Source organism: Amblyomma americanum, chromosome 9, assembly GCF_052857255.1.
Source record: "Amblyomma americanum isolate KBUSLIRL-KWMA chromosome 9, ASM5285725v1, whole genome shotgun sequence".
NCBI classification, from domain to species: Eukaryota; Metazoa; Arthropoda; class Arachnida; order Ixodida; family Ixodidae; genus Amblyomma; species Amblyomma americanum.
The window spans coordinates 89483153-89507835 of NC_135505.1; the positions used below are offsets into that span (position 1 = coordinate 89483153).

A 24683-nucleotide genomic window follows, 5' to 3' on the forward strand; every position below is an offset into this window, starting at 1 on the left:
GTAGGAAGAGAACTACAGAACAGTCTATAAGAAGTGTATAGAATGTCTATAGACCATTTTATAAGGGTGTAAACATCTCTCAAGAGGTCCAATCGAAGATTTCTTAATTAGACTTCAGACTGTTGTGTCATTCATGTCTTGCTAACACTGACGGATCGCTTTGCCCCGATGGAGCAGCGACATCCTGTGGGACGACACCACGTGTCCAGACAACGGAGACTTGGTGCCTACTGCCTCTGAAGTGCAGTCTTCTTGTGGGTGCGACCGGAGGACGTCAAGAACGGATCCAGAGGAAAGCGCGGCGTAAGATGCATTGCAGACGGCCTTGCACTTCTACATTCGCGCTCAGTATGACCTGCAACGAAGCGGGGGTGTTTCCTGAGATCTCCGGATAAAGTAGTCAGGGTAATATAGCGAAAAACTGCTGCAAGATTTGCACTAAGAAAGCAGCACTCTTTTTTAAGTGCGTAAAACATTCGTACCATACTAAGTTCCTGCGACCGCCATTGAAAAAAAAAACTCAGAAGAAAAACTTGCCGACCAATCGAACACTACAATTCCCTCTCCGTATGCTTCGTGCTGAGAGGTCTGAGAGGACTTCGTAGCATCTGCTCTATTTATGAAGGCGAAGTTTGGGAGCAGTTTGAGGCTCGTGTTCAAGAGCACCACTAGTTTGTCGCGTGGCGTCCCACTCCGTATCCAATGGTTCCACTGGTTTTCCACTGACCACTTCGCTTCTTCTACGCTCTTGCAGGTCCATCGCCATGGCAAGGCGAGCTCGACTCTGCCCTGCCGTCACATTTGCCGCATTCAATGTGATGGCTTCTCTGGCTCAAGGGTCAGCCTGTCTGCCCTATCTGTGAGTTTGCAGCAACTCGTCATTCGCGGCAGTTTTCTGAGAGCCATACCCTCGCCATCGTACCAGCCAGAGTGTATGGAAGCCCGTGTGAGAAAGTAGCCCCAAAATAGCCCCCATCCATTTTGAGGCGGATTTAGAGAAAGAGAGGGGGGGGGGGGCATTTCTACACATGCCAGCGGCATAGAATGCTCTATTATCATGGCCTTCGGTACGCGACCACCGCGTTATCAATGAAAAATAAAATTTATTTCGAACGTTTAAGGAAAACAACCCGGGGCTTTTACATTCTGAGGCCAGAATATAAATCATAGACCACAAAACCAGGTCGGTTTTCAAGCGAAAAAAGGTGAATCTAGAATGTGCAGTGCCTTAAGACTGTGTATGCTTTCTGTTTACATATTCCTGACATGTCAGCAAGGGGATGCTCAGCAGCGCTTGACAGAGCGCCAACGTTCGCGACCTTTTGATTATTACAAAACAGGCTAACTAGACTAAATTGATTATAAGTATTCTGTTAAAAGAAAGTAGAAGGAGAAAGGCGTAGAATACAGTGATTCCAATCCAGAGTCTCTCCGGTCAGAAAGTCTTGCTTGCGGCTTTCATTCAAGAAGACAGCTCCTCAAAAGTTGAATGTTGTCAATTTATTCCTCAAGCTTGAACGAACGCTCCTCAAAATTCGCGACCACAGATCTTGAGCACTATCTGAGGCATCCGATGGCAAGGGCGTTCGTGTTACTTCAGGAAAATAGCGGTAATAATCGATCGCTCCTGTGCGGCTGCTTTCAAGAACAGTTGTATACCGGGTAACGTCGAATGTTCGTTATTCAGTGTTGTGCAATGGAACTGCCAGCTATGCACATCGAGAGGCGAAAACTGCTTTCGGGATCGGCGGAGTCAGTGAATTGTTAAGCGGCAGCTCTGCTTCGAAGGGAAACCGGACTGAACCTTCGTTCTCCTCTCGATGCACGAACTTATTTACATCGAATGGATTATGAAATGGGTCGACTGTGTCTTATCTGCAACAGTTAAAAATATGCGATTGACAGAACTGTAGAAGGTGCAGTACGGAACGCCTATACGGGTAGATTGCGGATTCTGCTCGACTACGAATAGTCTCTGTAGTATTAAGATGGGTTAGGAGAATAGAGTGCATGAAAGACAGACAACAGGGGATTTGTGGGTGGATTAAAAGAAGTCAATGGTTTAACCTTCATAGCACGTTAGTAGTCGTTTGTACCCTCTGGAATTTTTTCGGTCTCTCCTGCCCCCTCTTCGATATAACTAAACGCTGCTTCTGTTTTCGTTTCGTCTCGGTTGAGCGAAGCTCGCCACTACATAGTCACTGCATAAAGAAACGCGAAGGACCCGGCTTTCTCTATCTGTAAACATCTCTCAGGATGTCAAGTGCATTTTCTTGATTTGATTCTTCTTTGCTCTATCTATGAAGTTGTTCTAACACCGACGTACTGCTTTTTTTCTCTTTAGAAGCAGCGGCGTCCTGCGTTCAATTAAGAGCCAGAATCAACACAACGGAGGCAAATGCCGAGTGCCTCTGAAGTGCGATCGTCACGTGGGTTCCATCGGAGGGCGTCGAGACCTGCTTCCTCGCTGAAAGTAAGTGCGATGTGAGCAACATTTTTAACCAGCTTATGCGTTTATAGTCTCGCTCAGTATGACCTGCAACGCAGCGGTGGCGTTTTCTGTGGTCGGCGGATAAAAGCCTGCCTGTTATAGCCAAAGGTTGTGGCACGATATGTACAGTAAAAACCGGCAGGCTTTTTATACTTAATAATAGATAAGTAACATCTGATTTCTAAACTCCCATCGGCTCATGAAACAAACCTGAACCAATCTTTATGTGTTGCATGTGATAACGAGATTCAACCCTCTATGATCTGCGAAGGGTTTCTTCACGGTGCATGGTCACATTGTCGATAAAGTCGATAAGATCGCATTGAAGTTCTCCACACTTTATCCTACTACATTAAGTACGACAAATGGCACAACTACCTGCGCTACATGGTGTCTCGCGGAGCGCTGACGGTGTGTTGCTATGATCAATTGTAGCAGTGAGAAAACAGGCTCGTAAGAGCACTTCCCTCGTTACTACTATATCTTGAATGTGGATGCATCGTACATTGAGTGAACTACAAATGCAATTTTTATAAAATATATATTGAAAAACACTGGGCGATTGATTTACACGGACGTTTTTTGTGCTTGAATTAGCACTCTACTTAATTGTCAAGACTGAATAATACGTGGTAGCCGCCGACTTTAAGAAAGTATGTGTTGGAGAAACTCCGTGTTGGAGAAACTCCGCGCTGGAGAAACTCCGCGCTGGAGAAAATGTGAATTCGCCAGGTCCCATTGCTACTGGAATCGCCGCCGTGTTTTCCCGCGTCTCCGAGCTAGGCGCCACGCTCGGCACCGTATATCGATTTCGGAGCTTTGCGTGATGCCAGTCATTCTTTTCGTTTCACCAGCCGGCGGGAGCACTAGGATCTCGAAGATTTTCGCTCATTGATTCCTCCTAGCGCTCATCTCTCTTTCTTAGCGATGCCCTCGGCCGCCTTCTCATCGTTTGCGAGGCGGCATTCAGTGTTTGTTAGTGGCAAAAGCAAGCCTTCGTAGATATGGTCTCTTCGGGCATTATGTCATGTCCACGGTTGCAATAAATTGCAACTTCTGTTGCACTTTTTTAGCTATTCAGGCATAACAGAACCGAATGAACCAAATAAAACCAGTTTCGGTTGGACACGCAGCAAACAACTGTAATAGCCCCTAGCACGAATTTGGTGTGCGCCCAGCGAGTGCCGCTAAGCCTAGCAGGCTATCCGGGTTTTGTTCAGCAGCCCGCCGGTCATTCGGAACTTCTAGTTAACCAATCGAATACTACTAACCCCAATCCATGAGGCGTGTTGAGAGATTTGAGCGTCGTGTTCCGTCTCCCCTGTTCAAAGAGGAGAGCAGTTCAAATGTACACCGGGATATGGTCGCATAGGGTGCAACTCCGGGTCCTCTAGCACCATTATTATACCTTTGCTTCTCGTCTATACTGTTGCATGATGCTTCTGATGCAGGGGCCCGATTTCTACTGGTATCTCCACATCCCGCATTCGGTGTGATGGCCGTCTCCGGCTGCGCAGTCTACGGCTTCAACCCAACCCGTGAGCTTTCAACTTCTCGTTTGGGTCAGTTTTTGGATGAATTTGATAGGGACGGACGAATCCGTACCCTCGGGATCGTAACGAGCAAATTCTTCCTAACAAAACACACAGGTCCTTCGCTGATATTATTTTGTAGGTTTCGCATGAAGTTTCGCTCTTCACGCAGGCAGAATAATGCGATCAGCAAAGCGTAAACATTTGGTCTGCTTCATTAACGAGTTTCTTCAATGCTGTCCTATTGTCCACATGCTGTATAGGCACTCCAAAACAGTTGAAACACAAGAACTGTTATAGTCTTCAAGAAACTGTGTCGAACTTAAGACGCAATACAACAATAAAATATAACTCCCTTGGTATAGTAATTAGACCTTAATTAGCCGAGAGTTGGTATAGTTTCGTTTTGAACGCATTTTTGGACTAATGCGTGGTCTATGCAGGCAGCATCAGCGTTTTGGATGCGGGGACCTCCTTAGGAGCGACGGCGTCTCGTCCGCTGTGACATCTTGAGCCGCTCAAACTCCTATGTGCATGGTGCTGGCACATTCTGCTATTGGGGGGGGGGGGGGGGGGGCAGGCAGGTAAAAAAAATGGCCAGAAATAGTTGGCGTCTATGGTGAAGTTCAGCTCATTGGCGAAAAACACAACCCTGTGAAAGTCGAACAAAGGCGTAGAGGCCTCAAGGCTGGAGAAGTAGTGCGAACATGTTCAACAACTGGCGAACAGGTGCGAACAAGTTCACGAAGTGGTTAGAAGAAACTCTGAGGAGATCCATGCAGGTGAATGCGACAGATACGTCCCATTTTCTTTAGCCCCATTTGGTGTCAACGGGACAAATATGTCCCACTTTTTCCGACTTGACTGTTTGTACGGAAATTGTGAAATTCGGTGAGAGCAGTTTCTGTGCACCTCATCTGCTCGTGCAACATAAAATGTTTCATCAGTTTTGTAAAAAAACATTGATGCCCTACAAAGGGTTAAGGAGGACTGTGTTCTAGATGCAAAAGTCTCTGCAGTGGTCCAGAATACTGTTTTTGATATTGATTCTGGCAATAGTTCTTACTGCGAAGCTGTATGCCTCTTCCGTCCAAGGAACTTTTCGTGTCGTTATCGCAAGCAAAAAATGTCTGGCTAAAAGTTGAATGCAGAAACATGTCTCCTTTGATAATAGCCATACAGAGAACAGCTCAGTACTCGTTTTCAATAAGGAAAACCACAAAGCAATCATCAAAACCACATGATGGATGATAAGGCGCGTGTGAACAGTGGGAAGACCGTCTGACGCGTTCCGGCAAACATTAGATTTGCAGAGCTGATTCGAACGTAAACTACAAACAAACCTGGTAATCCTACAAACAAGACTGCTTTTGCTAAATCCCTTTAACCTGGTATTCCAGCTCGCTGCTCGCTTTGATGGTGTTCACGGCTAAATGACGCTGGATGGAGCGTTTTTGATCCCCATTGCCGAACCAAAGACTGTTAAGAGTAGTGTAATAGATGGCTGTGTCGTACCCTTATAACGTCCTCCAAACAGCCGGGTCTTTGCAGTATTCACAAACCGAATTTACGAATTTTTAAGCTTAAATTCTCTGCTTTCTTTTTTTTATGTTTGACAACATGTGGCTGAAGGGTTGTTTCCAGGAATTTTATTTCCCAGTTATGTGTGTCGCCGAAGGAGTATAAGATTTAATAAAGTGTAGTACAATTACACGGTTTATTGCTGAGAGGTTTAAAATATGAATACCTCATACATCATGCTCTAGCACATTATCGTGCCTGAAAAGCCATTAACATATATGACTTCGTCTCGTCTGCTCCCGTTTCGCCTCCGAACCATGTCACTGTTTTTCTGTCCCCCAGTCTTGGTATGACCCGTTCGCTCAAATTTTAAAGCGGTATTGACAATTGTTTCTTCACTCACTCTAAGCGTGATGCGCCTTCACGCCAAAAAATTGCGTTTCCTAGGAATGAGTCAGCGGCGCGTTTCTTTGCGCTTGCCAAGTGTGATTGATGGCACTTATTTTGCGCCCTTGTTTTAGGCGTGCTGCACTTTCACACTTAAGATGTCTCGCTTTCACCCACACTTCTTAACGCTTTGCAGGCGTGATCGCATGGCCTGCCTCATGCTTGGCGTGCTTGACAGCGATAGTCTCGAGTATGCTTCGATATTCTCTGAACCTTTCGCGAGGTGCTCGTATTGTGAAAATGTTATGCCTGATAATCTCCAGCAGCATCGGCCATTTGGATATGGCAACCCGCCCCGAGCCTTGATTAGCCGGCTTCCTCCGAGGAGTTGCATCCTTCATTGTTAATTGATTAGAGTACAGGAAAAAACATTGGATTCATATGCTGCGCTTATGAGTTAACGCGATAGCGTACACCGTTTGGAGCGTCATTTTTTATTAGATTATTAGATTATTTTACTAAAGCGACGATATACACCGATACTTCGCATCACCAAACATTGGCTGGTGATTCGTTTTCAATTTTCTCATTTATTTCACCAACTACACACTCTAAATGTTCTTATTTCACATCGCCAAGCATTGGCGTTTCATTCTAAGCAGTTTGACGTCTTTGAAATGAATAATAAATTTGGTTTCATGAAAGGAACCGGCGCAGAAACCGTCTCGCCTATTTTAAGAAAGTGAAAGGATAAAGGAGGGACTAATAGAAGAAAGGAAGAGGTGCGGTAATGGAGGGCTCCAGAAAAATTTCGACCACCTGGAGATCTTTAACGTGCACTGACATCGCCCAGCACACGTGAGCCTTTTTGCGTTTCGCCTCCGTCGAAATGTAGCCGCCGTGGTCGAGTTCAAACCCGTGTACTCCGGATCAGTAGCCGAGCGCCCTAACCACTGATCAACCACGGCGGGCCCATTGAGCCCCCATTTTTCCAGTTTTTTTTCTTCATTTACTTTGTTAATCAATTATTTACATCACACCAATCAGTCATCAATCACTACAGCCAACAATTAACATGCAACAATTTTTACTGAGCTTTCGATTATTTCCGGCACGCACTGCCCACTGTTACTACGCCGATGGCTTTTCGACCGAACGAACTGTGTACGCTATCGGGTAATAGAAGAGTAGACGTGAATTCAGTGAATTACAAAATTCAAGTGAATTCAGTGAACATCCCACTGAATTCAGTGAATTAAGCCCACAGGTGCACACTTCTTTTCGAAATAAATAGAACGGCAGCACCTTCCTTTTCTGCGTAAAATGCATGAAGGAAGGAAATATGAAGTCGAAAATTACTGACTGTGTGATCCTTGAGAGATATTCGGTGGTTCCTTTGCACAAGTTGCTTATACTTTTTTTGTCTTGCAGCACCGGCTTTTTGGATTCGGCATCATTGAACAGTGCTGCTTTGGTCGGCTTCTTCGTCCTGAACTAGGGGTGCGTGCCTGAGCCCCTCCTGAAGTTGCGGCCGGGTAAGTGTCCATACTTCAATGTGATCTAACCAGGCAGTATCCTTTGTTACCTTTGCTAAACTTTTTCCCAATGGTCGCGAAAACAGCGAAGATTTTCAGTCAGCTTATGCTCTGGAGACTTGTTGTTTTTGGACACTAAGGACAAAATCAGAGTGTGTTGCTAAACTTAAAAAGTGCTGGTCGTTTAGCATTCCTAAGCGCGAAATATTCGGCGAAAGGTGCATTCGCAGGCGGGCAACACTGCCTGAGAGTGCGACTGAGCTGCCCAGTGATCCAGGCAGCCAGTTATGCACTACCTCTCCTTTCCTTGCGTGCCTCACAGCCTGAGTCGCTTTGGGACGTTACACTAAACAACCAATTCATTCCTCAAATATCATCGTCCTCTATAACGTTGCCAATGCGCCAATGAACCCATTGAACGCCGGCGGCCTTTTGCATACTTCTTAGCTGCAAGACGAACACAGTATGATCAGTCTATCTCGAATCACATCTAAAACTCGCATATTAGAGCATATCTGATGGCAGGAGATTTGAATGCACACTCTCGTCAGTGAGGAAGCCAGAGGCACTAGAGGCCAAGTAATGGAATATTTTACTTTATCCAATACCATCTGCTTCTTATATACACGTAAACATTGATACTGTTCTCCAAGTTCATGCAAAATGAGTTGCCCGGGTGTAAGTTTTTGATCAGTCTTTATCCATCTTTATCACCGAATGCCTTTCTCATAGAGTGCGTTTATTGATCAAGCATCATTCGTTCCCAGAGCCCATAGGACACCTCAGCTGGGTGACCGTTAAAACCGAAGGTTACCCTAATTGGCACTAGAAGACACCGCAATTCTCAAAACGATGCCCTGATTCCAAGGCCACCTGTGGGGAAAGGAAATTGTAGACAAAGTTGCTACCTGCAGTGCAGAGAGGGGGAGAGCGCTTTAATGAAGAAGAGATTTTAAGCAGCGTTTGAGAATCGCTGACAGATTACGCTTGGAAAGAAGAAATCACTACTGTGGCCCGCACCAGGCAGTGCTCATGCTGCCGGAAATGCAGAACTTCTATCTGCAATACTTGGGAACACTGTGCAGCACTTTTAATAAGCATTCATTGATTTCTATACATTTGTCGTTTCACATTGCATGAATGTTTTTATTTTTTGCCTTTAAACATCAAAAGTGCTGCCTTTCAGAACATTGCTCTGACTTTGGCAGGCCACTTAAGGCATCGTATTTGTAACCGACGGAGTCACTGCCATTGTTTCATGGCTCGACTGACAACTGTCCATTATCCTTTGATCGGTGCAAATTCTGTACGGTTAAAACGAAATCACAAAGGCAACATCGGAGTGCCCACGAGACTGTCGGCAATCCGCCAGCTGCTAGCGTGTCGTCTTCAAGGGCTTGAGCCATACTTGGCATGTCGGGTCGAGGTGCGAGTTTCAACTGTGGCCGCGTAAGCGGATAAGGGTTGAGGGGCTCTTCTAAGGGGTGCGCTATATGCGAAAACCTTGTGTTCTTTCTTGGCGTTTCCCGATGTGCGATCTTAGGTTCTGCGCATGCGTACCATCGGAGTTTATTGCCAAACTTCCAGCTCAACCTCCGGCCTTAATTTCAACGCTTTTCGAACGGCGAATTTTGCATCCAAACATCTTAGAATACAACCAAAATAGTAACTCTCATTTCGAGGGCAATATTTATTAATTTTCGCGCAGGTAATTGTTGATTAAATAGGATAAAAAGGAGATTGAAAAATTGATTGTTTTGGAGAGAAACCTGTGGTGGACTGGGTATCAGTGTTGTAGGCGTACTTAATATAGGATAGAACGACGTCCCAGTTCGTGTGGTTGGCAGCAACGTACATCGCCAGCATGTCGCCCAGAGTGAGCGATGAGGCAGCTGCTTAAGGCGTTGGCTGCACGGGCAGGAGCGGACGTACTTCAGGATGAAGGTATACATGCCTCGCCAGTAGTACCCGAGACGGATGCGAGCGTACGTCTTGAGGACTCCCGCGTGGCCGCATTTCGGGTCAGCGTGGAAACAGGTGCAGATTTGGGACCAGAGATGTCGGGGAATGAAGAGAAGCCATTTCCGTCCATCTGAGTTATAGTTGCGCCGATAGAGTACACATCGCGAATTGTAAAATGTGAAGCTTGGCGACGAAGGGCGTGGGATGCTGGAGGCTTAGATGTATCTGAGAGAAAGTCAAGAAGAGAAGCAATCCCCTCATCTTTACGCTGCTCAGGAGGCATGTCACAGGTGGTGAGCGAAGATGCATTGGATTCGAGGGCGGAGAGGCTGGCAAACTCGCCGGTAGCGGGGAGGCGGACCAGGGCATCAGCGTCCTGATGATTGCGGCCCGACCGATATACGACACGTATGTTATTTTCTTGGAGACGGAGAGCCCATCGAGCAAGGCTACCAGAGGGATGTTGTAGCGAAGCAAGCCAACTTAGGGCATGATGCTCAGTGGCCACGTCAAACGGACGGCCATAGAGATAAGGTCTAAACTTTCCATGGACCCAGACAGTGGCCAAGCACTCTTTTCCGTCACGGAGTAGTTGGATCCGACTTTCGTGAGTTTGCGGCTGGTATAAGCAACCACATACTCCTCGAGTCCAGACTTGCGCTGGGCAACCACAGCCCCGAGGCCAATGCCACTGGCGTCCGTGTGTACTTCGGTTGGGGCTTGAGGGTCGAAGTGACGCAAAATTGGGTGGTTCCGTGAGGAGACAGCGCAAATTGTTGTAGGCGTCATCGCCGGAAGGCGACCAACTCGAAAAATCCACATTGCTGCCAAGAAGCTGAGTTGAAGAGGCAACAATGGCCGCAAAGTTGCGAATAAAACGCCGAAAATAGGAACCGAGGCCTAGGAAGCTGCGCAGTTCCTTAATGCAAGCAGGTATTGGAAACGCAGTCAAAGCACGAAGTTCGGCGGTGTTAGGGCGGAGGCCCTCTTTTGACACAACATGGCTTAAAATTGTCAGCTCGCTTGCAGCAATACGACACTTTTTAAAGTTCAGTTGAAGGCCAGCGTCCATACGGCATATTAAGACGTGATTCAGCCGGGACAGATGAGCCGCAAAGCCGGGTTGAGAGATCACGGCGTCGTCGAGATAACACAGGCAAGACTCTTTTCAGGCCTCCCAGAATGCTGTCTATCATGCGCTCAAAAGTAGCCGGAGTATTACAGAGGCCAAAAGGCATTGCGTTCAATTCATACGGGCAGTCAGGGGTCGCAAATGCGGCTTTAGGGCGATTTGTCGGCGGCCATAGGGACCTGCCAGTACCTAGAGTGTATAGTGAGAGCAGAGAAGAGTTCAGCTCCTTGAAGGCAGTCCAGAGCATCATCAGTGCGCAGAAGATGGTAAACATCCTTTCGTGTGATCTTATTCAGGCGGCGGTAATCAACGCAGAAACGAATAGAGCCATCTTCTTCACGAGGACCAGGGGAGAGGCCTAAGGACTGTGTGAGGCTTGAATCACGCCGCTCTAAAGCATTGTGTCCACTTTGTCTTGAATAACTTGGCGCTCACCGGCGGAGAAGCGATATGGGCGCTGACGCAGAGGGGCGTGGTCACCGGTGTCGATGTGGTGGGTGACAGACGACGTGCGGGTCAAAGCGGGTTGGTGTGAATGGAAGGAGGAACGAAATTGATGAAGGAGCGCGATAAGTGTAGTGCGTTGAGGTGCAGGAAGAAAGGCGTCGATGGAGGGAAGGAAAACGTCTGGAGGCGAAGTGTTGAGTGCAGGAACTGGTGGGCTGAGGGCATCTACGTCGAGGGACGGCGAATCGTCAGTTTCACTGCGATAGAGAATGAAATCAATGATCTGCGCGGTACCGAGGCACTCACCGCGACGCACAGCGGACGCATATGTAAACGGATTGGTCATGGACAACGCGCTAAGACCAGCCGACCTGGTGAGGACGGCGTAAGGTGTGTGTTGTGTCTGCACTTCATTTATTGCACAACTAAGAACATGGTACAATACTGACACACAACATTGAAGCCATGCCGCCGGCACCACACACACACACAGCGTCAATACGCGCGCATGCAGCTTGTGTCCACAGTTGCCAACACACACACGGTACGCTGCTGCTTTTGGCACACAACACTTCCTCCCTTGTAATTTTTTTTACAAGTCCAGTTTTGATGGTGGTCGACGTGCCCTCACTGGGCGACCTGTGATAGGATCAGGGAGGGTCACGGGAACTGCTACCCGAGGAGTATTAAGTTTGTCTTCTGGTGCACTCACACATGGATCACGTCGAGGTGATGCAGGTTTGTTTTCATCTGGAACACAAGCAGGTGATGTCTCGTTGTCCGGGGAGGTTTGCATACTGGGTAGGAATTCAGGTTCCGGATCCAGATGGCGTTTGTCGTCGGTGTGACCCTTGCGCAGTTGATCAGTGTGACGTTTCCAGGTTGTTCCTCCAACTTCCACTTCATATGATAGAGGCCCTGTTCTGGTTGCGATTGTTCCGGGCACCCATTTACTTGTACCCCTATAGGAGCGCACAGAAACTTCTTCCCCCTCAGAAAAGGAGCGCTGAGGGTTACTTGGTTGAGATGACCCTTGTTTCTCATACGTACGTCCACTGGGTTGTGGGCGTAATAGTGCCAGTCGAGTGCGTAGCTCGCGCCCGAGATAAAAGTTTGCTGGTGTCTCACCAGTAGCACAGTGGGGTGTCGTACGGTATGCCAAAAGGAAGTTTGTCAACTTCTTGATGATGGATCCCTCTCCTTTCATGGCCTTCATACTGTGCTTGAAGGACTGCACGAACCTTTCTGCAAGACCGTTCGTCGCCGGGTGATATGGCGCGCTAAATGTGTGTCTCACACCATTCTGTATGAGAAAGGTCCGAAGCTCTTCCGATGTGAATTGAGGACCATTGTCCCTGACAATGCGTTCTGGAATGCCGTGAGATGCAAACATAACGCGCAGTGCATCCACGGTGTACTCTGCCGTAGTTGAACTCATCACATGTATTTCAGGCCATTTTGAGAATGAGTCAACAGCAATAAGAAACACTTTGCCCAGGAATGGCCCTGCAAAGTCTAAATGAACTCGGCGCCGTGGTCCACTCGGCACTTCCCATGGGTGCAGAGAGACCTTTGGTGGCATGTTGCTCTCGCTGGAGCACCCTGCACATTTCTTAGTGATGGCTTCGATATCGGTGTCAACAGATGGCCACCACACAAACGAACGTGCAAGCGCTTTCATTTTCACAGTGCCTTGATGTCCAGAGTGCAGGTCGTTGAGGACTGCTTCTTGCAATACAGCTGGAATGACAGTTCTTATGCCCCAAACAATGATGCCGTGGTGTAAAGAGAGTTCATCTCTACGCCTGTAGAATGGAAGGATTTCGTTGTCTTGTTTGCACGAGTCCCACCCATTCAGAACATGGTAGCGGACACTCGATAGCAGACGGTCACGCTCTGTGGCTTGTGTGACTTGATGAGCTGTTACGGGTAGTTGCTCCATTTGGTTCAGGTAGAAAAGTTGTTTCATCTGATTTATCTTCAGGACTGTCTATAAGAGGAAGGCGTGACAGTGTATCTGCATTGGCATTATCCGATGACTTGCAATACTGTATCTCGTAGTCGAGCCCAGCTGGAAACAAGGCATAACGTTGAATGCGTGCAGCTTGCATCGCAGGAACACTGCTGGTTGGGCCAAAGATATGTGTCAGAGGCTGATGATCTGTGATCAGCTTGAAGTGTCTTCCATACAGGTATGCATAGAACTTTTGTATACCCCAGACAATGGCTAGTGCTTCTTTATCTATCTGAGAGTACTGCTTTTCCGAAGCCTTCAAGGTTCGAGATGCAAATGTGATGGGTCTTTCACTCCCATTAGGCATTTTGTGCGAAAGGACTGCTCCGAGTCCGTGGGAGCCAGCATCACATGCTAGACGTACTTCCAGGTTCGGGTTGTAGTACACAAGGACAGTTTCTGAGGCTATAATCTTCTTTGCTTGTTGAAATGCCACCTCACATTCTTTTGTCCGCTTCCATGGTGATGATTTCTCCAGAAGTGCATGCAGTGGTCTGAGAAGATTAGCACTGTCTGGAATAAACTTCCCGTAATAGTTCACAATGCCAAGGAATGACCTCAACTCAGACGTGGACTTGGGCGTAGGGGCACGTATCACTGCCTTGATCTTGTCCTCTGTCTTGTGTAACCCGGTTCCATTGAGCTTGTAACCACAGTATATTACAGAGTCTTCAAAAAACGAACATTTCTGGACGTTAGCTCTGAGCCCATACTCTTGCAGTCTTCTGAGCACTAGCTCTAGGTTCTTGAGATGAGAATCTTCTGACTCACCAGTGACAAGAATGTCATCTTGAGTAGCATGGCACATTGGGATTCCCTGCAGGATTTGATCTATTGTTCTCTGCCACACAGCTGGCGCAGGAGAGATGCCAAAAATCATTCTGTTGTACTGATACAGCCCTTTTTCTGTGTTGATGGTCAAGAGCGGCTTGGACTCATTGTCTACTTCCATTTGTAGGTAGGCTTGTCTAAGATCTATCTTTGAAAACTTCTGTCCTCCTGCTAACTTTGCAAAGATGTCCTCAATGCGGGGTAAGGGATACTGGTCCACCACCAAGTGAGGGTTGATTGTGGTTTTGAAGTCTCCACATATGTGGACAGTTCCATTTGCTTTCACTACAGGCACTATGGGCGTGGCCCAATCACTGTGACTGCTTCCAACCGTCAAACTGAGTGTTCACTTTCTCCTTCAAGGCATAGGGCACCTGTCGTGGCCTGCAGAACTTCGGTTGCACACCACTTTGAAGACGCAGTTTTAGTTTGATGTGCTTGAGTTTTCCAATGCTATCATTGAAGACGTCCCTGTGTTCTGCGAGGATCTTGTTCAGTTGATCTGCACGTGGCCCCAGTTGGTTGTCGATCCTCAATACACTGCTCAGCTTGAGAACGTTGAAACGATTAATCCAGTCTCTTCCAAAGAGCGGAGGTCCTGGAGTGTCGACTACAAAGAACTGCACGCGTTGCGTTGACTTCCCAAACATGACATTGGCTGTTGCCACACTGTTAGGGCTGAAGGCTTGACCAGTCAGCGTCTTGAACCGTACTGAAGTTCCCTCCAGAGGCAGATGAGAGAGCTGCGCTTCGTACGTGGTTCTTGGCACAAGAGAATAATTGGATCCAGTGTCCATCTCCATTTCCAATGTGTGCCCTTCAATCTGTGGCGTCAGCCAGATCGGACTGCTTTTGTTCCCATCGTCGACATGTGCCAGAAGTTCAAATGCATCACTGTCTTGTTCAATGGCATGCACTTGACTTTTTGAAGCCTGCCTATTGTAAGTAAGGCTTGACCGGCGTGGTGCTCTATTGGCGTCGCTTGACTTGCTTTTACACGCGGTACTTATGTGGCCAACTTTATTGCACTTGTGGCAAACACTTGTGAGAAACTTGCATTTCGACGGTGGATGCCCTTGCGGTCACACCTGTAACATCGTCGTGCTTCCTTCTCGACATGAGCCACGGAAGCCGGCACTTCTTCCCTGCTTTTGAATTCGGCGATGTCCTTCACGGCAAGTTCATGTGCTGCTGCTTCGTCAAGGGCGTGCTCTAGCGTAACCTTTTTTTGCGGTTAGCAATCTCTGCTGGACTTTCAAGTAGCGGAGACCGCACACAAATTTATCTCGCAGTGCCTGGTCCAAAAATGACCCAAAGTTGCAATTCTGTGAAAGCCGCCGCAGTTCTGCCATATATTCGTTAGCAGACTCACCTTCTCTCTGAAGTCTCTTGTAGAACCGATGTCGCTCAGACATTTCAAGAGGCACAGGTGAAAAGTAGTCTCCCAGGTACTTTTTAATGTCTGCGTACGTTTTCTCTGAGGGTTTTTTCGGCGTGGTCAGCTTGCGAAGGATAGCGTAAGTTTTCGCTCCCATGCTTGTAATTATAGCCGCTACCTTCTTCTCTTCCGGTAAGCTGTTGAGCGCGAAGTATTCGTCCGCCCTTTCTATATACGACGACCAGTCTTCAACAGTGTCATCGAAACTGTCGAGCTTACCGATTAGCGCTGCTTGAGCTGCCATTGTTCTCCCGCCCAGCGCAGGGCTTGCAGAGTTAGGCCTGACACTTCGTGTTTGTCAATGCACTTCTTGCGGCTGCCAGTTACTGTCGCTTGATGTGGTGATCTTCAGGCTGTTCTTTGAAGGTTCTTGATCCTGTCCTCGTCGCCATTTGTTGTGTCTGCACTTCATTTATTGCACAACTAAGAACATGGTACAATACTGACACACAACATTGAAGCCATGCCGCTGGCACCACACACACACACACACAGCGTCAATAGGCATCCATGCAGCTTGTGTCCACAGTTGCCAACACACGCACGGCACGCCGCTGCTTTTGGCACACAACAGTGTGGACAGGTGCTTCCGGCGCAGAAAGAGGGGCAATGGTGTAAAAAGTACGTTGCCGTCATGAACAAGGTCAGAAGTGAGGGGCACCAGAACAGAAGAACAGGCAGGCAGTTCAGTGTCTTCGGAAACGGCGGCTTTGGCAGGAGCAGCAGAAGAGGCATCGGGAGACGAGGAACCCCTGAACGCAAAGAACTCGAGTTCAGCACGAGCACAATCGATGACTGCCTTATGGCGCGACAGGAAGTGCCAGCCCAAGAGTACTTCTTGAGAACAGGCTGGCAAAATGATGCAATAAATCACGTAGAGTGTTTCCTGAATAATGAAGTGGGTTCGGCAAAAAGAGGCGGCCATGACAGACACAGTAGCACCGGTGTCGACAAGCGCCAGAACAGAAACAGTCTCTACGGAAACTGCGACCAGATTGGCGGCAGATAATTGAGGCCTTGGACATTTCGCTGGTGGCGGAGTTCCCGCCTCAGGAACTGCGGCGTCTAGTTTTAATCTTGCGAAATATTCGGGCGCCGACACATGGGAGCAAGGGAGCGGCGATGAGGAGAAGGTGAGCGCCAGGTGGAGAAGGGAGTGCGAGCAGGTGAAAGCAGGCGAATCTGTGGCGGCTCGGTTGGCGGTGAGTATTCACTGGGAGGCCAGTAACCGGCACCTGGGGAGATTGGCGCACGACGACGGCAAAGCGGGGCCACATATGATCAGGCAGTCCGCAAGAGTAGCAAATAGGCGGATTGTCACTAGTATGTCAGGGATTCCCAAATCGTCGAAGCGGTCGCAAAAAAGGCGTCGGAGCGTTAGAAACTTGAAGCACACACGCTTGAGGTAGGGTGTAGGTTAAGCGGTAGTTAGGCGGCCACCGCCGTGCAATGGCGGCAGCGTAGGTCAGGGGTGCAGCGACAGGTGCGGACGGCTGTGCTGATGCAGGTGGAGAGACCGGTGGAAGGGCCTCAGCCACTTGTTCGCTGATGCCACTGCAAAGGTCGGGCGTGGGGTATGGGATTGCACAGAGGGGGATGGCAGAAGTGATAGCTGCCGTGCAACTTCCTTACGTACAAAATCTTTGATGTGCACCAAGAGTTGCGAGTGGCCGGATGAAGCCGACACGCCGGCAAGCGGCTCGACAGAAGCTGCTGCGTGCTGGCGAGTTGGTGGCAACGGTGCGGAGATCTCGTGACAGCAGCATCTTAAAGGCATCATCCTCGATGCCTTTCAGAATATGCTTGATCTTGTCAGCCTCGGAGATCTGGGCGTTGACGCGCGGGAACAGGATGAGCATATTCAATGTAGCTGGTGAATGTCTCACCCGACTGCTGAGAGCGCTCGCGCAAGCGTTTTTCGGCGCGTAGCTTGCGCACAGCAGGACGTCCTAACGCTTAGGTGAGGTTCTCCTTGAAAGCAGTCCACGTGGCGGAGTCTGCTTCGAGGTTTCGAAACCACAGGTTAGCAACGCGGGTGAAATAAAGGATGAAGTTGTTCAACTTGGTGGTATCGTCCCACTTGTTCCGGCTACAGCGTACATTACAGCAGCGAGGTTCCGGCGACAGAATTTGTTAAGAATGACAACTGGATCTCTGAAGACCTGATGTTTAGCTGCACCTGAGGTATTCGTGGAGCAGGCAATAATGTCATTTACGGTAGGTTGAGGTAGCTCTATCAAGGCCCCGCTGCCGGATCCCACCTTTAAATTTTTATTTGCACAGGTCTGGCTTGGCGCTTAATCCCATCTGCGTATTTTGTGGTGAGCATGAAACCATAGACCATTTCTTGTTGTTTTAATGCCGGTACAGCCTGATGCGAAGACGGTTTTTAGAGAAACCGCTACAACAGCTTGGCCTTTGTTTGCGCAGCCCAGTCATATTGTCGTTTGGAGCCACCATACTTGGGTACAGCCACAAGTCTGTTTTCACTGCCGTGCAAAATTTTTTAATGGAATCAAGACGGCTACCTTTTTATATTTTTTCAGTATGATTTTTATATTTACAGTCATCATTATCATTTAACTACTAGGCTATAAACATCAGTCTCGATCTCCTACGTGCGTTCTGCATTTTCCGTTTCATTTCGTTGTTTTTTTTGGTTACTTCCGTCCTCATTCATTTTAATTTCATCCAGGAATTAGTTACCTGAAAAACTCTCTGTGCCCCCGAATTCGTGGCCACTCCCCCTATGTGGGCATGTGGCATAGTATGAGGACAACAGCACTTGTTTCATGTGCTCACCTGCTCGTATCATGTGAGCCAGTCTTCAGCGTCATGATCGTCAGTACCGCGTTAAGAGTGCTCCCGCTGCCGGAGGGAGCCGGAAAAGAAGACTGGTGAGCCCACCTGCATGTTTTGGTGGTTGGCGGCTTCGGGCATACAGGATATGGGGGTTATTGGCGCGCCCAGGTTTCGAGCCCACTGCTGCCACCAGTTGTTAAAATTCAGGTAGCAGCATCCCACTGCTGCCACCAGTTATTAGGATTCAGGTAGAATTGTCGGGCCAGAGAAGGGACAAGGAGAATTGGGGACGAGGTTAAGAAGAGAAAACAAGAAAGACTTTATACAAAGACTGTTTACATACTGTACAGGTGAGAGCAACTGAGAGTGTCTCTCAGTAAAGGGTGCTTCTTAGCGGTCGGGAGTGTCTCGGCACCCAAACCAGCAGCTTGTTAAGTACCCTTCGTATTCCCCAGATCCCTGGCTGGGGAATACAGTTCGAAGAATGATGTCCAGTCAAACGTGCAGACAATGACAGTGATCGTACCGCCCACGGCAGGGGCGGTGGTGATGTTCTCTCGCAGCTCGGTCGATGGAAAGGGTACAAGACCCGGTCACGTTGTTGTAAACACAGCCTCCAGGTGGGCGCGCACGTGGGTCCGGAATGCGCCCATGTAGCCCAAGAAATGCACGTATGTGACACAGGAATGCGAGCCCATGTGGCACAGGTATGTCAGGCTGTTTCCCAGCAGGGGTTCAAAAGCTTGCACTTCCTCATCTGATGACCGGAACGCGGAATCTCTCTCGATGGCGCAGCTCTCCGTCAATTTTCAACCCCAACGTGACCGATGATAACAACGCTCGGTTCGTCGACCCGATGGCGTGTTCGAACACGTGGGGACGCCATTGTCATCGCTGCTTCCGACATTCTTGCAGCCACGTTTCTTCCAGAAGGATCAATAGCCTTCTCATTGGTTTTCTGGAAATCTGAGTCGGGGAGTCCGCGTCTTTATTCATTTGGACTGGAAGCCACGCCAGGTATAACAGGGTCGGTAGCGTACGGCTGCGCAGGTCCAGGGCGGTACGAGGATGTTAAACCGAACCTCCACCAAACGTAACGGGGGCTTGGTTAACGCTAAGGCGGCGGCGAAAGCACGGTGGCGACTGTCTCTCGTCTGTACAGGTCAGCAAGCGCTCGCTCTGTGCGTTAGCAGTGCGGCTAGGATGATGCCCTTCTTCTTCACAGTATTTACCAGAATTTTTTATGGTGTATTTTGAAACCCTACATCACCGCGCATCTTTGCTGACCCTGTCGTTCCCACTGTAGGGGCTGCAACTGCCCCCCGTCAGCCTCATCTTAGCAGGTACGTGGCCATCTCTGCCATACTTCGCAAATTCACTCGGGACGGGCAGCTGTCAGTTACCTTCCCAGCTGCACTGCAATAACTCTGACAATGCCTTTGTAGTGGGCAACACGTTTCTAGGAACTGGGCCTGTAACGTTCTGTTTCTTTTCAGCAGCAAGGAGAACCCGTACGTTATCGGATTCTCATTGTGGAGGCAGCCGCCATCCGGTATCTTGTGGCACGGAACGAACCGCTGTCATTACGTGGGCGTGAGCATTTCTAGTGGCCTTGAGCGAGTAGTCTGCTGAGGGTGGGTTGGTAGGTGCACCTCAGTGGTATACATTGTGCATAGCTAAGGGCATACATGCGTACATATGCTTTCGGCCAACTTTCTACCCGCCTTTATTTCAAGTAAACGCAGATCACGTGACAATGAAACAATCTCGCAGTCATCGGTTGCAAGGAGCAAAGAACGTTTTTTTTGATGCCGCGTAAGCTAGCGTTGCTTCAGAACGGAACCATACTTATATGCAAAAACAACCTTTCATGAAACTGGGCACCTTTAACGAAAAATATATCCGCTGACTGGCTTTGCGGCCCGATCAAAACGCACGACAGAATTTTCCGTCGCGCAACACAATTTTATGTCGCGAGACAAACTGTTTTTGTCGCATTGGGTCGTGCAACAGAGGTGCATCTACCGTGGATTCTTTCACGCTACAAAGGTGTTTACAGTGTATTTTTGAACACTGCGTCCCATCGCAACATTGCTGACCCTGTCATTTCCACTGTAGGGAAATACCGTGTACCGTTAGTGGAACAAAGCTCTGATGTGAAGAAGTGTCTCAACGGCTTCGAGACAGGCCGACCGCTCCGGGGAGGCAGGTTCGGTAAAACCTATCTGTCCAAGAAGAAGTCAAAGTACATCATTGTGCTCAAGTTGGATACAGAGTAAGCATAGAGATCAGTACATGTAGTTGGGGTTACGAGCCTTGCATTTGTATTCTGAGCATATGTGCGAATTGCTCTTTGTCCTACACAATAAAGAGTGCAACGAAATATCCCGAGAGGAGGTTACGTGCGAATTGCTCTTTGCGAAGCCCAAGCTAGACACGTTTCTTCTTCTTCTTCTTCTTCTTCACCCCTGGTACATGGCTTAACTGAAGGTTCTTCTTCTTCCTCTTAAGGCATGGCACATACCCGCATTAGAGATTTCTTTGTCTTTCACATACTAGGGCTAATAATGATGATGATCCCTCATAGAAGGAATGTCCCGTGCATGTCACGGCGGTCGAATTTCCACAGAGGCACAATTCTAGATTCGCGTGTACTGTGACGTGTCCGGGCACGTTAATGAACCCCCAATGGTCGAAATTTTCGGAGCCCTTCACCACGGCGACTGAGGTCCCAAAGCCTGAGTCGTTTTGGGACCTTACACCCCTGTGAACAATGAACCTTTGAAGTTTTTGCCCTTCATCTATTTCAAAACCCAGTGCTGTGCCAGATTATGCTTTTATGCTTTTAGCACTTATAAAAATGGTCTATGCACACTCTGTAAATTTTTTATAGGCTCTATTGCATTCCTATAAATATCTTATGTATTCATAGCCTATACGTCAGCTAAAAGTGTATGGTCATACACCCATCGATTGTCTAGACTGTCTATAGGATTTGTATTGCCTATATTCTGTTCTATGGGGTTTGTCTAAAAACAGTCTATAGACTTCAAAGACAGAGACCTATAGACATTCTATAGGCTTCATAAAGAAGTTTTTGTCAGCGCGGTGCGGCGCTTTATACCGGGACACTACGCAATGAGGGACATTGGGCACTGAGCGGCAACAGATGCTGGGGTCGAAGAGGAGGTACACGGTGTCTGATCTGCTCGTGCCTGCTCAGTGAGATCCTGGCTCCTCGCTCACCATGCAATACAATACGCAGTACATATGCGGTCAAATGCCTGTATCGTCTATCTACGCAGGCTGCATCGACTATCTCGATGTTCCCGCCATTCTGAAGGCTGCATTTGTCGGCTTTCTTGTCCTGAACTAGCCTGTAAGCGTGGCCAATGGGCAGATTGCTGAAAGGTGAGTTTGTTGAGACCGCCGCTGAGGTATCCATTTGACAGCTATACATAACGTGGTGGTATTTGTGTGTAAGCAGGATTCATATAAGTGCCTTCGACATATCTCCAGCCATAACCTTTAATTTAAAACTGAACGTTTGTAAGACAACTCTGCTCCTACTTTAGGGGTGACTTGGGGGAGTAACTAGCATATTTACTGCTTGGAGCCCAGGTAGAAGAGGACACCGAAGCGCTCGCCAACACCTGCATGTCCCGCATCATGCCAGACATCAGCACCGTAGTGCAAGTAGTGAGCGACAAGTCCCTCGTTTCATCCTGTGCTGGCCTCAAACAATGCTGCAGCGAACAAGCTAGGAAGAGGAGACGCCGTGGTGAGTGAGATAAGTGCGCCGCCTGCGCTGTCCGGTGCGCTCCAGTCAAGAGTCAGAATTGAGCAGTGTTTTTTTTTCGCGCCGGACCGTACACATATCCGCAGCACGTCTCTAAAGTGAACAGCCTCAAGTCTTTGCACCCGTGCAGGCAATAATGTCGGCACAACAGATCCGTTGCCATGGAAAAGAGATACAAAAAACCACATCCTGGGTGCGATTATGGAAGCGATGTCTGCCTCTGTAACCGTAGAAATCGTTGAATGTAGAACTAGAAATCTGCGCGACTGTGAGAGAAAATAATTTAATGAAAGGAGAGGTGGAGAGGTCGGCCTGCAGCAATATGACGCAAAGTGTCCACCGAGGAGAGCAGGTTGAAGATTAAGTCATCAAACCAAAACCAACAGATTCTGTCAACATATTTATTTTAAGTACGATTATAGGCAAGTTGGACACTTGTGTTGTATCAGCATAGAGTACACCAATAGATCAGCTGCATTGACAGTATATAAATAATTTTTTGCGGTGTATTTTTGAACTCTACATCACTGCGCCTCTTTGCTTACCATGCTGTTCCCACTGCAGGGGCTGCGACTGTCTGCCGTCAGCCTCACCTTAGCAGGTACGTGGCCAACTCTGCCATACTTTGTAAATTCACTCGGAAGGGGCAGCTGTCATTACATTTCCAGCTGCAATGCAATAACTCTGGCAATGCCTTTGTAATGCTTAACACGTTTCCAGCAACCAGGCCTCTAACGTACTCCTTATTTTCAGCAGGAACACACATATCCTCACACATATCCATACTTCACTTTGTCGCACCAGGCAAGACCTTTACCACTCATGTCGATGGAAACGATCGGGGCACCTCGTGATCTTTGTACGTAGGTAGGCCGCTTGCATTGACGGAGGTGGTATGCCCTAAAACCCCAAGGTGGAGATTTCAATGTGCAATAAGTGCCACCTATATTGCTCAACTTGGCCAGGCGAACACGCCGTCAGCACGGGAACCGGGAGCTATTCCGTAGGAGCTCGACGCACCAAAGAGTGCAACGATGTATCCTCACAAAATGTTGCGTGCCAATTGTCGTGCTTCGCTTGTGTAGTGCAAGTGGTGCACAGTTTATGACGCACAATCCCTGATGCCTGCGAGGTTGTAAGAGCTGGGCTCTGCACTTAATACGTGAGGGCATGCCAGCTGCAGCGCTACTTTGCTCTCCCGTTGCTCTATTTGCAACCTTCGTCCTCTCGCTGCTTTGGTGTTTTGGTAGCCGCCCTATCAAAACAGAACAGAAGGCTTTCTGTCGTCGGTACAGTATTTCCCATAGTATTTTCGGACGTGGCGTTGTAGTAAAAGCAGGAATTGTTGCAGTAACAACAGAAATTTTTTTTAGTTCTCGTCACAGTGACCGATGCAGTTCTGTCAAAGAAGGCGGCTTCAAAATAATCTGCGACCGGACGGCGAAACATTTGTCGCCTTATTGGACCAGCACAGTGTAATTTTACTACCGCGAACCTACTCATTGCGAGCTTATAGTTGCATTGAAATCAAGCTTGGCAGTGTTGATTCCACCGCTATCCAGTTTGATGGAGCAATCACTTAACTCCCTTTGAGCCGCCGTGGTGCTTCACTGCTTGCGGCTCTCGGCTCCTGATCTGAAGGAAGCGGGTTCTATCCCGGCCCCGGCAGCTGAAATTCGTTGGAGGCCGAATTCTAGAGGCCCCTGAACTCTGCGATGCGAGCTCATGTTGAAGAACACCAGGTGGTCGACATTTTGCGGACCCTGGACACTAAAAACTCTCATAAACCATAAAACTCCTGATATTCGATTTCTCCTGCGACCAGTCATAGAATGGCTTCACATCCTTCTTATGGCAAAATGATTATTCGTATTTGCACTGTAGTCCAGAGGACACGATGTATAGTAACCAATATTCCTCCAAACTTGCAACGTTGCCGTAATTTTGTAGCGATAGCTACAGTACTGTAGCATTTCGAGCCTTCACAGCGGCGGCGGCGCCACGCTGTCACGTGGTGCGGAGGACTTTGGAGGCCATTTTACAAGTACATTTGTTTATGGGCACGTTGTCTAGCACTCCGGATGCAGTGGTTCCATTGATTCCTCTTTGTTCTCTTTACTTCTGCACGCTTCACTGCAGTTCCAATGGTTCCTCTTTCTTCTCTTCACTTCTGTACTGTTGCAGGTTCGGTGTCTTTCGGAAGCCATCCTCCACCCTCCGATCCCACTTCCCGCAATCGGTCTGATGGCTTAATCTGCGGCTCATGAATCAGCGTGCTCGACCCGATCTGTGAGTTTGCAGCTCGTCATTTGTCCACAATTTTTTAACGAATTTGATCGCAATGGTCACACATAGGCTCTTGTGATCGCAGCGGCCACATTGGGTGATGGCCAACCAGGCGAAAGGCAAAAAAAATTAGAAATCGGAGTAAAAAAAAATTTCAGAGAGGGGCGGAATTTTTATGCATTCCAGTGGTCCATGGCATGTTCAGCTACTCGGTAAGCCGTTTTGAGCATTATAAGGTTCATTGGCTACCAACCTCGGAGTCGTGTACTACAAAAGTGGTCATGAAAAACACCACGTCGTCACCATGGCATCACTTAAAAAGAAATTTCTTCCAAAGCTCTGGATAATCGAAAGCAGCACTTTCATACTGTGAGGCGAGCACGGAATCCATAGGCCACAAAACAGCATTTTGCATTTTGCCAAAAATATGCGAATTTGGAATATGGAATCCGAAAGCCGAAAGTCCACAGAACAGTGGTCACAGCGGTAAAGTGCAAATGCACGCT

The 24683-nt window shown here is 48.2% G+C and overlaps 2 long non-coding RNA genes across 2 annotated transcripts; both read left to right on the forward strand.

Annotated features, from left to right (window-relative positions):
* The first annotated feature begins 760 nt into the window (after positions 1-760).
* Positions 761-4029, forward strand: LOC144104879 (uncharacterized). The gene is made up of 3 exons (XR_013308643.1): positions 761-859; positions 2345-2473; positions 3943-4029. It is a non-coding gene; the product is annotated as an uncharacterized LOC144104879 (long non-coding RNA).
* Positions 4030-7382: 3353 nt separating this feature from the next.
* Positions 7383-24145, forward strand: LOC144103811 (uncharacterized). The gene is made up of 5 exons (XR_013308326.1): positions 7383-7466; positions 21398-21503; positions 21714-21873; positions 22456-22492; positions 24076-24145. It is a non-coding gene; the product is annotated as an uncharacterized LOC144103811 (long non-coding RNA).
* The last annotated feature ends 538 nt before the right edge of the window (positions 24146-24683 follow it).